Source organism: Calonectris borealis, chromosome 12, assembly GCF_964195595.1.
Source record: "Calonectris borealis chromosome 12, bCalBor7.hap1.2, whole genome shotgun sequence".
Classification (NCBI taxonomy): domain Eukaryota; kingdom Metazoa; phylum Chordata; class Aves; order Procellariiformes; family Procellariidae; genus Calonectris; species Calonectris borealis.
In genome coordinates, this window is record NC_134323.1 from 1,503,580 (window position 1) to 1,518,946 (window position 15,367).

A 15,367-nucleotide genomic window follows, 5' to 3' on the forward strand; every position below is an offset into this window, starting at 1 on the left:
CCTCCACCAACCTGTTTATTTTTTTCCAGCTGGGTTTTTTTGCAGCCTTGCTGATATTTCCAGGATGCCCAGCCCGGCCCCGGGCACACGCTGCCCTTGAGCGGCGCCTGAAGTGCTTGGCTTGGCCGCGGCGCAAGTGGCTTATGCCAAAAAACCACCAGGCAGGCACGGCCCCCCCGGGAAGGAGAGGGCTTGGCGGGATGCCGCAGACTCCTTTGCGAGCGGAGGCAGGTTCATAGGCTGCCGTATGAGGCTTGGTGGGGACCCAGGGCACGTGTGGCCTCGGGCAGCATCAGCAGAGCTGGGGTTGGGGTGCTGCACCCCCAGGAGGATGCTCCGGGTGGGATGAGGTGACCCTGCCGGGGCACCTCACGGCACCCAGCAGCTCCATCCCTGCCTGCGCCCGGGCTCAGCCCCTGCATGGCTCCTGCCCACGCCAGCCCCGGGCCACCAGCTGTGTCCTGCTGCCACGAGGGGGCACGGCGGCCACGCACACGGCGAGGCCACCCGAAACGACGCTTCAGTGTCCCGCCGCTCTTCGGGCGCTCACCCGCTGGCCTTCGGTTTGCTGTTCTCCTCTCCCTGGCACCCAGGGGGGCTGTGCCCTGCTCCCCGCCTCGGCGAAACGTCCTGCCGCTCCCGTGTCCCCGGTGGAATGACAGCCACGGCCTTGGTCCCGGCCATTCATCTGGCTGGCGGGGACAGGCTCCCGTCCCCCTGGGCTCGGCCGTCCCTCCAGCGCTCGGCCCTGGCCCCCATCTCACCCTGGTCCCCTTCCAGGCAGTGGGGAGGAGCAGGGGACAGCGGGGACGAGCCCAGCTCCGCTTGCTGTCGCATTTACCCTCTTCTGTAGCAGTTTGTCGGCAGAGACCTGCTCCCACCCCTTACAGAGCCTGTGCTGGAAGATGTCCCCTGCCTCCTCCGTCCCACCCTGCCACGGGACTGTCCCAGCGCGGGGTCCTCTTCGCTGCCACGCTCCGAGGTCGGCTCCAGCCTCGTGCTATGCGGGCACATCCCCGCTGCCTTCCTCGAACTTGAGGGGGGACCACCCGCAGTCCTGGGCTCGTGGCTGCCACAAAGCCCCACCACCTCGCATGAGAAGCACCATTCCCACCAGGGACAGCACAACCTCACCTAAGTTCATGGGTTGGAGCCATCCAGAGCGCTTCTTGCAAGCGTCGGTGCGCCCTGGCCACCTTCCAGGAGCATCATGATCATCTCCCCCCCCACCCCCCAAATTCCTCCTACTGTCTCAGCTGGAGGACTCCTCCTCTACCTCCTGACTCCAACCCTCTTAAGCAACCCCGGGCTGGAAACATGCTGCGTTCCGCAACCACCTTCCCCAGCAGGATGGAGGCGTGGGACGGGAACCAGGTCACAGCTGCGGTGACCTACTGCCCTCTCCCCTGCGGGCAGAGGCGGCAGGATGTCACCTGGAGCGTGGCCCAGCCGGATTCCCCTGGGATCTGTCTCGTGGCCAAGGGGGAGCCACATTTGCCCTGTCCCCATCACCCTAATATCGAGGTAGATGCCCCATGATGAGCACGGGAGAGATGGGAGGGTGATGCTGGGCTGGCAAAGCAAGCCTGGCACGGGTACCACACGTGCCCAAGGAGATGGGGGATGCAGAATACCAAGCATTAGCGGACCTGGGAGCACTTCGGAGTGTCACCGACGATTCCCAGCCACACCGAAGGAGCAAGGTCCCTGCAGCCCAAAAGCAGCTCTTGTTTGAAGAACCATGGTGCAGAAAGCCCGGCTGGCGAAGGGGCTGCCAAGGCCACGTGGGCAAGCAGGCATGGTGACACAGGGTCCTCACCGGGGCGGAAAAGCTCGAGGTCAGGCTGGGGAGCGGCTTCCCAGAAGGTGAAACCTCTCCCAGAGCCATGAATGCGGCTGGAAGCGGAGCTGTGTTTTGTAAATACCTGGGGATCCTGCACAACCTGAAAAAAACAAGTTGGAAGCAGGAATTTTCCGAAGATGAGAGGATTTGCAAAGAGCCAGATCCGGGGTCAGCGCTTGGCTGGATGCTCCATGCTGCCAGCAACGCTGTCCTGGGGAGCAGCCCTGGTACTCCCTGAAGGAGCTGCTCCAGCCGCAGCACCCCGGGAGTGGAGAGGTGCTGGGGAGAGGTTTGGGCTGTGCCCACCATCCAGCCGAGGTGCATGGAAACCCCCCGTAGATGGAGGATCAAAGCCTGGGACTCAGGCTGATCCCACCAACGTGGCATCAGATACATGGGATGATGGGCACAAATGGTTGCCCATGTTTTACACCAGCAAAACATAAGGAACCCCCCAAAAAAAGTCCTCGGTCATGGCCCGAAGTAAGTTGGAAACCAGGGATGGAAAATCCTGGGGGGAGAAGGGGGAGAAGATCCCCGCACAAGGAGTTAAGGTGGCTCCTTAGGTGGCTGTGGCTCAGGTTGGCCACGCCGTGGGAAATGCCCTCCAGGTTGGGCTTTGGTAGACCCGGGTTCCGTGCCCTGGGCTTGGGGAAGGATCATGGGGATGTTAAAGTGGGGTGCAGGAAAGGCTTCCTGGAGCTGAGCCTGGCTTAGCTGAATCACAGCCACCCGAAGATCTGCCCTCCCCGGGGAAGAAAGCCACGGTAACAGAGAGCTCCCGCTCCGGCAGCAAAGTCCAACCAGAACCAGTAGAACAGCGCAAGTTCAGTGGTAGGACACAAATATTTGCTGCTGGGAGTAATTAATCACTGTCCTCTGCAAGACGCTTTGGGTTCAAAATGAAAGTTAATTCCAGGCAGTGCAATGGCCTTTGTCACCCCTGAACTGTCTCCGGCCCCAGACGCCAACGGGCTCCAGTGTCCCACATCTTCACCGCAAAGACGGATGGACCCACGTCCATCCCAAGGGCTCTTTGAGGACATGGTGTGGGGGAGAAGGAGCCCCATCTGCTTGAGTTATCGAGGGACATTTCCAGCATCCCCTTTCCTGTGGGCTTGATGGTCCATGGTAGGTAACCCAACCCACAAGTGACATCCAAGGGGGTCCCAGCCCCATGGTCCCCTCTCCTGATACAACTGCTCCCAGGGAAGGACTATACCCCGTGACCTGTGCGAGGAAGCAAGCGCTGGCACAAGTCTCCATCTGCACTGAACAGACAAAAGTGCCCTGTTAGGCGCTCTCCTGGGTGGTGTTTCCTAAGGAGATAATAGCCGTGGAAGAAGGACTTGCTGTTTTGGAGAAGATTAAGTACCTGTGGGAGCAGTGTGGATGAATCACATCCCTCATGGGCTTAGAGCCCCTGGAAATGGCTCATGACACTTTGAAAACAATGTCATGAATCTTCTGCAGATGAGATTAGGGAGTGGAACAATTGTCTCAAAACCTGTTAGTCATGGGAGGCTCCACCGAGCTGGAGGAACAGCCTAGGGCAAGGGGAGCACTAGGAAGATGTGGTGTGTCCCCCCCACCCCGGGGACCTGCGTGAGCAGCCCCAGGAAGGGTGTGGGAGGTGGCTGCGGTCGAACCAGCCCCGCTTCCCCTGAAAAAGGTGAGCTGTAATTAGCAGAACGGGTACGGAAGAGCTCAAGTAGGTCAAAAGGTAATGGGGCTACCACCAGCGTTTCCTAACAGCGCAGCGTGGCTGGGAGGCACCCTCCGGTGTTGAGCAATGGGAAGATGAACAAGGCCAGGCACTGTCTTCAAGGGAATAGCCACCAAGGTCACCCTAACCGCACAACAGCCTCTTCGGGGTGAGCTGGGGAATAGCCAAGGCTAGCAAAGGGTGCTGGTGGTCCGACCCCACCCCACCCGACCTCTTGGTGAGAACATCCATGGAAAGCCCTGACTGTGGCCAACAGAGCACACCATGGCTGTCTACAACTCACCTTGAGGTGTCCCACAAGAAGGGCATTCCAAGACCATGCATGAGGAGCTCTGGAAGGGATGGATGAACGGACACCCAACCCAGCTCTGAAGGAGATGCGTGAATTCACGTTGCAATTTGGGAATGGCCACATCTGCCCTTGCTGAAACACCGTCATCAGTATGGACTCGACCTTCTGGCTGTCTCCGTAAAGCTCCGTATCCCTGACCCCGCTCCCTTGCATGCCCCAGCAGCTCTGGCTTGGCCGGTGCAGCGAGGGATGCTCTCGCTGGAGACCACGTCTTTGGAAAACAACCTTTCTCCAACAGGATTTTTCAAGCCCTGAAGTGATGGGTGGGGATGTTTGACAGGGTCCTCTTCAGAGCCCAAATTCCCCGAGGCTCTGCTTTGTGGCCACCTCCATCATTTTCACCGAGTTCAGTAGCCCAGTGCCGCAAGTGAGCGGATTCCTGTGGGAGAGCCCGCGGCCATGCTGTTGGGAACATCCCTCCTCCTCCTCTACCTCGCTGGCATTCCCGGCATTCCCGGCATTCCTCCGCCTGGAAGAGCAGGGCTGCGAACCCAGCCGGGTCCCACCACCACACCCCAGCAAAACCACCCCAGCCTGTTTTGACGCTGCACTTCTGCAGCGCCGCCGCCACCGTCGCCGCTGATGAAATGTGTTTTTCCACCCGTACCGGGGGGGGTTGTTTCCAAGAGGGATGGCACAGGCGTCCGCTGCCATTGCCACCACCACGCCAGGGCTCGCGGGGTCTGGCAGGGGTGGCCGGCATCGACGGCAGCCCCGCTGGCAAAGCCCGGCTCCACCAGGATCGGAGACCAGTGTTGGTGCTGGCACGCGAAAGCCTCTCCCCCTCCACGCGGAGGGCACCGAGGCCCACGCCCACGGCAGGGACGCACGAAGGATCACCGAGTATGGAGACTTGGTCAAATATTAAAGCGGGTGCTTAATAAAGCGAGCCCAGCGGCGGTAATTACCCTGTGTAATAAACCTGGAAAGGAGAGGACTTTGTCCCCCCGGCCGGGGCGGTGCAGGGAGCTCCTGCCGGCACTCGCCGGAGGTGGCACGGACCTGGCGCCCGGCGCTGCGCGGCAGGGCTTCCCTCGAGCCTCGCGGCACCAGGAGCAAGCCAGGAGCCGACCTTCCAGCATGGCTGGCCGTGCCGCAGCCCCAGAATAACGCTGGGTAGCCGGCTGGCAGGGTGCTGCCCGCGCCGGGTGGCGAACAAACAGCGGGGTGCTGAGAAATGGTTTGGGATCGCCCAGGGGTCATTAGCCCCACAGCGTCGGGAGCCGCTGGGAAGGGATCCACACCTTACCTGCCCGCTCCGGGCACCGGGGGAAACCCGAGCGCGGCTGGCCGAGGCACCGGGACCCGGGTGGCACGTGGCCCAGCGCCCGTATGGCCAAGCAGGTCCTGGGGGCACCACCCTGCGAGGGGAGACACCGATGGAGGGGTGGCCCTGGGGGGAGGCTGTGTCCTGTGCTCCCCCATCCCAGCAGGACGTGGGTGCTGGTGGCACTGGTCCTGGCCCCGAGCGGGGCTGAACGCACTGCTGCTTCCTGCCGGGAAGCTCTGCCCGGCACAGGCGCCGAGCCAAGCCATGCCGGGCCGAACCAAGCTGAGCTGAGCTGTGCCGAGCCATGCCGTGTCAAGCTGTGTTGAACTGAGCCGAGCTGAGTTGAACCGAGCTGAGCTGAGCTGTGCCTACCTAGGTGGCATGATGCCCCAAGCTGTGCTGAACCGAGCCGAGCTGAGCTCTGCTGCAGGTGGCATGACGTCTCGAGCCGTGCTAAACCAAGTCAAGCCGTGCTGTCGAGCCGAGCTGTGTCAAGCTGTGCTGAACCGAGCTGAGCCGAGCTGAGCCATGCCTACCTAGGTGGCATGATGGCCTGAGCCGTGCTGAGCCGAGCTGAGCTGAACTCAGCTGTGGTGAGCTGAGCCACGCTGAGCCAAGCCGTGCCTACCTAGGTGGTATGATGTCCTGCACCATGCTGAACTGAGTAGAGCTGAGCCATGCCAAGCCCTGCTGAGCTGAGACGTGCCTACCTAGGTGGCACGATGTCCTGAGCCGTGCTGAGCTGAGCCAAGTCGAGCCATGCCAAGCTGAACTGTGCCTACCTAGGTGGCATCATGTCCTGAGCCATCCTGAACCAAGCTGAGCTGAGGTGAGCCGTGCTGTAGGTGGCATGATGTCCCGAGCTGTGCTGAACTGAGCTGAGCTAGGCTGTGCTGAGCTGAGCTGAGCTGAGCTGGGCCTACCTATGTGGCACAATGTCCCGGGCTGGGCTGGGCTGAGCTGAGCTGAGCTGTGCCTACCTATGTGACACGATGTCCTGAGCTGGGCTGGGCTGAGCCTGGCCAAGCTGAGATGAGCTGAGCTGAGCTGTGCTGAGCTGAGCTGAGCCCACCTATGTGGCACGATGTCCCGAGCCGTGCTGACCTGAGCCGTGCTGAGCTGAGCCGAGCCTACCTAGGTGGCACGATGTCCTGAGCTGGGCTGTGCTGAGCTGAGCTGTGCTGACCTGACCCTAGCCTACCTAGGTAGCACAATGTCCCAAGCTGGGCTCAGCTGAGCTAAGCAGTGCTGAGCCGAGCTGTGCCTACCTAGGTGGCACGATGTCCTGAGCTGGGCTGGGCTGAGCCTGGCCAAGCTGAGATGAGCTGTGCTGAGCTGAGCTGAGCCTACATAGGTGGTATGACGTCCCGAGCTGGGACGAGCTGAGATGAGCTGAGCTGAGCTGTGCTGACCTGACCCTAGCCTACCTAGGTGGTATGATGTCCCGAGCCAGGATGTGCTGAGCTGAGGCGTGCTGAGTTGAGCTGTGCCTACCTATGTGGCACGATGTCCCGAGCTCGGCTGGGCTGAGCTGAGCTGAGCTGTGCTGGGCTGAGCTGAGCTGTGCTGAGCCAAGCCATGCCTACCTAGGTGGCATGATGTCCCAAACCGGGCTGAGCTGAGTTGTGCTGAACTGGGCTGAGCTGAGCTATGCCTACCTAGATGGCACGATGTCCCGAGCCATGCTGGGCTGAGCTGAGCCGTGCTGAGCTGAGCTGCGCCTGCCTAGGTGGCACGGTGTCCTGAGCCATGCTGAGCTGAGCCAAGCCTACCTAGGTGGCATGATGTCCCGAGCCGGGCTGTGCTGAGCTACGCCATGCTGAGCCGAGCCGAGCCTACCTAGGTGGCACAATGTCCCGAGCCTGGCTGAGCTGAGATGAGCTGAGCTAAGCTGAGCTGTGCTGTGCTGAGCCGAGCCATGCCTACCTAGGTAGCACGATGTCCCGAGCTGGGTTGAGCTGAGCTGAGCTGTGCTGAGCCGAGCCGGGCTGAGCTGAGCCGAGCCTACCTAGGTGGCACGGTGTATGGAGCTGTGCTGAGCTGAGCTGAGCCTACCTAGGTGGCACAATGTCCCAAGCTGTGCTGAGTTGAGCCGTGCTGAGCTGAGCCAAGCTTACCTAGCTGGCATGCTGTCCTGAGCTGAGCTGTGCTGAGCTAACCTGTGCTGAGCTGAGCCAAGCCTACCTAGGTGGCATGATGTCCCTAACTGAGCTGAGCTGAGCCGAGCCGTGGTGAGCTGAGCCGAGCCTATCTAGGTGGCATGATGCATGGAGCTGTGCTGAGATGAGCTGAGCTACCTAGGTGGCACAATGTCCCGAGCTGAGCTGAGCTGAGCCAAGCCATGCTGACCTGAGCCGAGCCTACCTAGGAGGCACGATGTCCTGAGCGGAGCTGAGCTGAGCCAAGCCGTGCTGAGCTGAGCCGAGCCTACCTAAGTGGAACGTTGTCCCGAGCTGAGCTGAGCTGAGCTGAGCCGAGCCGTGCCTACCTAGGTGGCACGATGTCCCGAGCTGAGCTGAGCTGAGCCGTGCTTACCTAGGTGGCATGATGTCCCGAGCTGAGCTGAGCCGAGCCGAGCCGTGCTTACCTAGGTGGCACGATGTCCTGAGCTGAGCTGAGCTGAGCCGTGCCTCCGTAGGTGGCACGATGTCCTGAGCTGAGCTGAGCTAAGCCGTGCCTACCTAGGTGGCACGCTGTCCCGAGCTGAGCCGAGTTGTGCTGAGCTGAGCTGAGCCTACCTAGGTGGCACGATGTCCTGAGCTGAGCTGAGCTGAGTCGTGCCTACCTAGGGGGCACGCTGTCCCGAGCTGAGCTGAGATGTGCTGAGCCGAGCTGAGCTGAGCTGTGCTGAGCTGAGCTGAGCCTACATAGGTGGCACGATGTCCCGAGCTGAGCTGAGCCGAGCCGAGCTGAGCCAAGCCTACCTAGGTGGCACGATGTCCTGAGCTGAGCTGAGCCGAGCTGAGCCTACCTAGGTGGCACAATGTCCTGAGCTGAGCTGAGCCGAGCTGAGCCTACCTAGGTGGCACAATGTCCCGAGCTGAGCTGAGGTGAGCCGAGCCGTGCTTACCTAGGTGGCACGATGTCCTGAGCTGAGCTGAGCTGAGCCGTGCCTACCTAGGTGGCACAATGTCCTGAGCTGAGCTGAGTTGAGCTGTGCCTACCTAGGTGGCACGCTGTCCCGAGCTGAGCCGAGCTGTGCTGAGCTGAGCTGAGCCTACCTAGGTGGCATGACGTCCTGAGCTGAGCTGAGCTGAGCAGAGCCGTGCTGAGCTGAGCCGTGCCTACCTAGGTGGCACGACGTCCTGAGCTGAGCTGAGCTGAGCTGAGCTGAGCCCTGCTGAGCTGAGCCATGCCTACCTAAGTGGCACGATGTCCCGAGCTGAGCTGAGCTGAGCCGAGCCTACCTAGGTGGCACGACGTCCTGAGCTGAGCTGAGCTGAGCTGAGCCCTGCTGAGCTGAGCCGTGCCTACCTAGGTGGCACGATGTCCCGAGCTGAGCTGAGCTGAGCCGAGCCTACCTAGGTGGCACGATGTCCCGAGCTGAGCTGAGCTGAGCCGAGCCTACCTAGGTGGCACGATGTGCTGAGCTGAGCTGAGCTGAGTTGAGCCGTGCTGAGCTGAGCCGAGCCTACCTAGATGGCACGATGTCCCGAGCCGCGCCGAGCCCGGCCGTAGCGTCACGCTGTCCCGCCGGGCTCCGCGCCGCCGGCCCCGGCCCCGCTCCCCGGGGGGTGCCGGTGGGGCTCCGGGCCGATCCGGCGGAGCCCGGTGCCCCGGCGCGGGCCCGATCGTCTCCCATTGGCGGGGGCGGGAGCGGCCCCGCCCCTTTCCCACCGCCTGGGCGGTTATAAACGGGCGCGGCGGGGCCGGGCGCGGCGGCAGCGGCGGGGCCGGGGCCCGGGATGGAGCCGGGGCTGGAGCGCTGGGCGTACGGCGCGCTGTGGGCGGCGCTGGCCGGCAGCCTGGCGCTGCGGGCGGCTCGGCGGGCCCTGGGGCCGGGCCGGGGGCTGGTGCTGCCCCTGGCGCTGCTGGCCGGGCTGCAGAGCCTGTGCCGCGCCTGCCTGCCGCTGCCCCTGGGGCTCGCCCTGGCCGCCGCCGCCGCCTGCCTGCTGCTGTGGCGGGCATCGCCCCGCAGGCTGCTGCCGGTGGCGGGCAGAGCCGTCCTGGTCACAGGTGAGTGCGGGGACACGGCCTCGACGCCCCGACGGCCCCGGCGTGGGGTGAGCGGGACGTCCCACAGCCACCGGTGCGGCAAGCGGGGTGCCGCCTGGGTGCCACCCCGTGCCCGGGGCAGAGCGGTGGCATCGGCGCCAGCTTGCCTGCCAGTCCCTCCTCCTCCTCCACGTCCAAGCAGAACTGGCCGGGCTGTGCCTGCTGTTGCCCTTGCCCTGAAGTGAGGAGGCTTTAGGGAGTCGCGTTGGCCCCCGCGAGCGGCTCCTCGACTCGAGCATCGACCACCGCTCGCAGCGCGATGCCGGGAGCTGCTTCCCCTGAAAGCTGGGAGATTGGATGGGACACGTGGTGGGGCTGGCGCAGAGCCGGACCACTGGTTTGGGAGCACCTCGGCTGGCCGGAGGGATGTCCTCACCTCCCCTCTGGAGCCATGCTTGTTCTTAGAAAGCGTCTCGTGGCATCTCTAGAGGCTACAACAGAGCCGGCTAGCCGGGACTGAGCACCGCTGCTTCATCCAGAGCTCTGTCCTGGGAGCTGCTGGGGGCAAACGCGGCTGTTCCCCCTCTTTGCGGGGGCATCCTTGGGAGGTGCTGCTCTCCGGGCTGCCTGGCACAGAGCTCCTCCGTCCGTGGGGAAGGTGGCTCTGCAGGGGATGTGCTGGGCTCCCAGCCCAGGCTTTGCACAGCTCTGGCTTGGCGGCTGAATCTCTTTAGGATATCTTGGTATAGAAGTGCTTTCCACTCTCCTTCCTCCTGGTGGTGGGACAGGAGGATGATGAAGGCAGCTGGGGCCAACACGTGCTTTGCTGTGAGATGATGACAGCAGATGCGGGGTGAGGAGGAAGCGCTGGAGCCAGGGTGGGTGCTGCCGGCTCCACATGGATGCAGAAGGGAGGGAGACCCATGGGCATGACCTTGGCAAGTGCTCCTGAGGATGGGAACCCGCATCCTGGTGGGAATGTCTGGGCTGGGTTTGGAGACCCCCAAGTTGGAGAAGGCGGTTTGAGTCTTTCCTAGAAAATTGGGTCTTGTGATGGGGACTTGCTTTGAGAAGGAGAGGTGGGAGCCGGGTGCCCCGTCCAACTCAAAGGGCTCTGCGGCACCGGTGGGAAGCAGAGGGAAGCCTCTCCGGCGGAGGAAGCTCGGAGGAGCAAGGCAGCAGATGAATGAATGATTCGACCGAGTGAAGGTCAAAGCCGCAGCGGGGCAGGGCTGCCCGGGGAGGACACGTCTGACAGCCGCGCGCTTGCAGGTGCCTTGTGGCACGCCAGGTCAAGCCAGCCCTGGCTGTGTGGCATTGCCTGTATAATTAGTGAGTCAGTGGCTGGAACAAGGTGTTCTTGCCCTGGTGCATTGAGGTGACACCTCTGCAGCTCTGGTGTGTTTGCTCTCGGCTGTAAATACTTTGTGGTTTTACAGGTTCGAGGTGCTGCCTGCGGTGCGGGATCAGCGTTTCCGTGCTGCTGCTCCAGCAGGTGCCTGCCAAGGGGCAGATGCGAGGGCTGCTCTGCCTGGGACGGCATCCCTCGCTTGAGTATTTGCATAGTAATTAGCCTGATTCTCTTGCGGATTAATTCTGGACACCTCCTGGCAACTGGGTGTTGAGTGTCTCCAGTGGGAGCAGCCAGGGAGGATCAGCAACCTCCTCTTGGAGAAAGGCAGCCTGGCCTTCCTCTTCTTGCCCGTGGGAAGCAAAGCACAGCAGAGGGAGAAGCACGGAGTCGGGTGCCTGGCGATGCTGGGCATCCCTGAAAGTCTGTGATGGGTTTCTCCTAGCATGACATATTCTGGACCTTGCAGGTCAACTGAGAAATGCAACGAAGTCCCCTCCTGATGGGGGGGAGCAGCACAGGTCCCAGCCCAAAAAACTTCGGGCATCGTTTCCTCTTATATACTTCTTGGCTGCTGGCTTAATCCTGCAGCAGGGAGTTGCACAGGTTCAGTGATGCTTACCTGGAGCAAGGGAATGTGGCCACGGTGCTGTTGTATCTCCTGGTCAAGGTGTCCCAGCTCTTCCAGCTGCCCACTGTCCCAGACCCCCTGGGAGCAACCCCAGGTTGAGCTCTCCGTGTGATGCTCCAGCCCCATGTGCTAGTCTGGACACCGCAGGCTCATCAAAACTTAGTTTATGGGAGAGGTTGAAGAAAAACTAACTGTGCAGCTCGGTGGGGAAAGTAGCAGAGCAGATGTGGAGCTCTGCAGAGCAAAGCTGCTGGCCCTGCGGTAGCAGCAGGGACTAGAAAGTTGTGGTGGTTCCTATCTGTTGTGGGTTTGCATTTCAGGTGTTGCACATGGGGCTGGGGTTTGGCCGGAGCAAAAACGGGCAGCAAAAAGGATGGGCAGCTGCCTGCTGCCGGAGGGAAGCGAGGAATGCTGCGGTTTCCATGATGCATCCCCTGGGCTAGCAAAGTAGGTGGCCACTAGTCCCTGCGGTGCTGTGTTTATCCGTGACTGTGACCTTGGGGCTTTTGCTCTGCATCCCTATGGTCCGGCTCCTCCGGGAGCACGGCTCTGGTGTGTGCAGCCTGGCTGGGGGCCGGGGGGGGGGGAGGAAAGCGTTAATCCTGCCTTCCTAGGGGAGGTCACAGCTGTTTGCAGTGGGGAGGAGAATGCCCTCCTGTGCAGCGTGGGCTGGGAGAGGTCAGCCCTGGGCAGGATGAGGAGGGGAGCGGAGATCGGCTGCTCCAGGGCTGGGAGGGAGATGGCAGCCATCTCCACGCTGCCCTTGACGTGTTGTCCTGAGCCTGCCCGTGAGCCCAAGTCTGCCTCGAAGGCAAGCCCACGGTCGGGTGCAGGCTTCGGCTGCAGGGACCCCAGCATGCCTGGGGTGTGGGCAGGCTGGGTGCGGGCAGCTGCCTGGCCCAAGGCTGATCCGGCACCGGCAAGCTGTGGGGTAGCCGATACCTGGCATCCCTCACTGCCGGCGTGCGGTCAGGGCACCCCGGGGTGCTGATGCTGGTGGTTGGCACCTGTGGGCCAGCGGTGCAGGCGTGTGCCGGTGGCTCACCGGGAGCAGCCTTGCTCCGAGCACCGAAGGGCTCATTTCTGTGTGTGCGTGTCCCTTCCCGAATCTGAAAACGGCACTATTGGGTGTCCTTGGGTGCGTTGGAGTCCTCTGAGCTTGTATCCCCTATCTCCTTCCTATCGGGAATCGATATAAAAAATGCTCCAGCCTGTGCAAGGTCTGCAAGAGCAGCCTCAGAGGGAGGTGATGAGCTTCCGTCTCCAGATCCAGGCTCACAGCACTTCATACAAGGTTTGGTTTTGACCTGGCTCAGTTTAGACATGAGCCTAGATCATCCTCTGGTCTTAGCGGATGCGTGGGAGATTCGGTGATTCCACGGAAACCACCCAACACAGCTGGGTTCAGGGTTTGGAGGTGGTGGCAGGACGGCTGTGAGCATCCCGGGGCTCCCCTGCGCAGCTGGAGCAGTGGCGAGCCCCGTGCTGTTGTGTCGCTCTGCCCTCTGAGACTGCTTGGGGTGGTTTTTTGGACAGTAGCCAATTGCCCAATTTACTGCAGATCCTTAAAAAGGACCAAAAGCAAACGAACCCCTAGACCCTGCCTGCAGGGTTTTGCCAGAGCGGAGGGAAGACGCGAGCTGTGTAGCAAGGTATTGGTTCTTACACTTCGGCTTGGATGATAAGTTGAAAATGGTGAATTGTTGCCCTGTGAAGGTTGCACCTGAATTACACAGCTCTGAAATAACCCAAAGCCACAGGACTGCTGCCTGGGGGAGGCGATTTGGGTCCCTTGCACCCTTGTTCCTCCTCGGTGTTGCCTACAAAGCCAGGAGGCACCTGCAGACCGCTCTGTCCCCCAAGAAATCATCTTGGCAGGTCAGGCTGCTCCAGACCCAAACCTGCCATGTTCTCCTCTCTTCTCCTCCTTCCTCGCTGCAGGGAAAACTCGGTTTTCCCGATGAGGCTCTCTTGTTGCAATTGCATGCCCCATTAACAATCTGAAACGGGTCAGGGCTTCAGATCGTGTTCAAGGTTAACAGAGGTTTTGCAACTTGACTGTAGTCAAGCGGAGCTTCAACATTTCCCATGGACTGAACAGATGTTGAAGCATCTGGTGACTGCGGCGGAATGGAGTGATTCAATCCAGATGTCGGGATTCTCACTGTTCTGCTGTGAAGGTAAATCGCTTTCCTTGGTAAGAGAGCAGCATTGCTCCCGTCTGGAGTTTGATGCTGTCTCTTAGCCCTGTTTCCCAGCTAAACTGGGTGATTGGGAGATGTCAGGGGTCCAGACTTTGGGGCTGTGGAGTAATGGACGTGGCTTGAGGTGGGCACCTCTGCTGCAGGGCATGGCTGGAGCACCGGCCCGGCGCGCTCGCAGCCTGGGTCTGGTGCTGAGCCTGCCAGCAGCCCCGCGATGAGTAAAGCTCCGTGCCGTGACAGTATAGCTCTCCATAGGCCACTTCTGCTCTGCTGCTGGAGCCAGCGAGACAGCTCAGAGATACCCGAGGTCTTCCCTAGGCTAAGTGCAGGCTGAAAATCAGCTCGTTCCCTGGAACTGCTCTGGTTTTCCAGGATCTATTAAAAATTAACAGCAGAGACAACTGCTCCTCCAAGCTGAGAGGGGGGGACAGGACCAAAACCAAACACCCAAACTCCAACCCTGGTGTCCAAGCAATCCCTTGCATATTGAAAGAAAAAAAATAAATGCAACATTGAAGTCTCTAGTTAGGGGGTTTGCTGCCGGTTTCTGGGAGCAGAGCAGAAAACCTGCTTTCTCTGCCTCTCTTTGCAGGGCTGAAGCTCTCCCCCCGCTTTGTCAGCAGCCCTCCGTGGTTTTAGGATTTCTCTTCCCCTCGCTAGGTTTCTTCAGAAATAGATACCTACCCCTGCTCACCGCAGATGTTTAGATATATACGCTCAGCTTTTTCTCACTTATCTATTAAATAAGCACTTTCAAAGCCCGCTAACGACACAGACCTGTTGGGGTGGTTTTTGTAGCACCGTTAACCAAAAATGATAAGCACAGCTAATGAGGAGGAAAAGCGCAGAGAAGTTGCACGCTGTGGGAGAACCGAGTTGGTAGAGAAACCCAAGCTGGCTTGATTAGCGCTCGGGGTTACGCGGGGACATGAGAGCAACAAAGCGGAGGCTTCCCTGCAGAAATGAGATTGTCAGATGGGAACGGATGCTTCGGAAGGAGAAGTGTAGGCAGTTGCTGCCCTCTAGTCCAATGAGCAGCACATCTTTAATGAGGTCTGGGATTGTGTTACCCACTGTTGAGTCTAGCTCCGCTCAAGCCAGGATCTGCTTACGGAAGAGCCGTGCTGTTTTACTACTGGTAGCAGAGGGGTGGTGGACCTGGCCAGCTGGGGTTTGGCTTGAGCGGGGGTGGGGTGGGGTGGGGGGGTCTTCAAGGTGTCTTCACCAAGCCTGGGCAAGCGTTTGCCTTCTCCCCATAGTCATCTTTCAATGCTGGTCCAAAACCCCAGCTGGGGACCTCTGCTTGCCCAGGAAAGGCTGCAGGGCTTTCACACCTCTTCACCTCCCTCCTGCGATCTCAGATCCGAGATACTGCTGTGGAGCCTGCAAGAAAACGCCCAAGACCGTTGCTGTCATATTGACAGTGTGTTGCTCTAGGTATGGTTTGGGACTTCTGGTTTTTAAACCTTGCCCAGCATATGCCTGTTCTTCTCCAGTTCCCCCTGGCTCTAGGGTGTACCCACCATCTCCAGTCCTCGTTCTTCTGTCCCAGCCCGTGCGTGCTTCCACATCGCTTCTGCTTCCTTCTCCCCGGAGAGCTGCCAGCCCCTGAGCTTTATCAACTTTTCTGTTGGGAGCTGGTGTCCCTGTCACACATGGCGCTGTCCTGGGATTTGCTGGCTCTAAGGCTGTAATCTTGAAAAGCAGTTTTGGGCTTTACAGGCTTTGCGGCGGCGCAGCCTCTTGCTGGGCAGGTGACCCTGGGGAGCCAGATGGTGGGTGCTCCCCAGGCAGGCTGGGGATGGAGAGGAGGGATGGGCTGGTGAGCCGAGGTC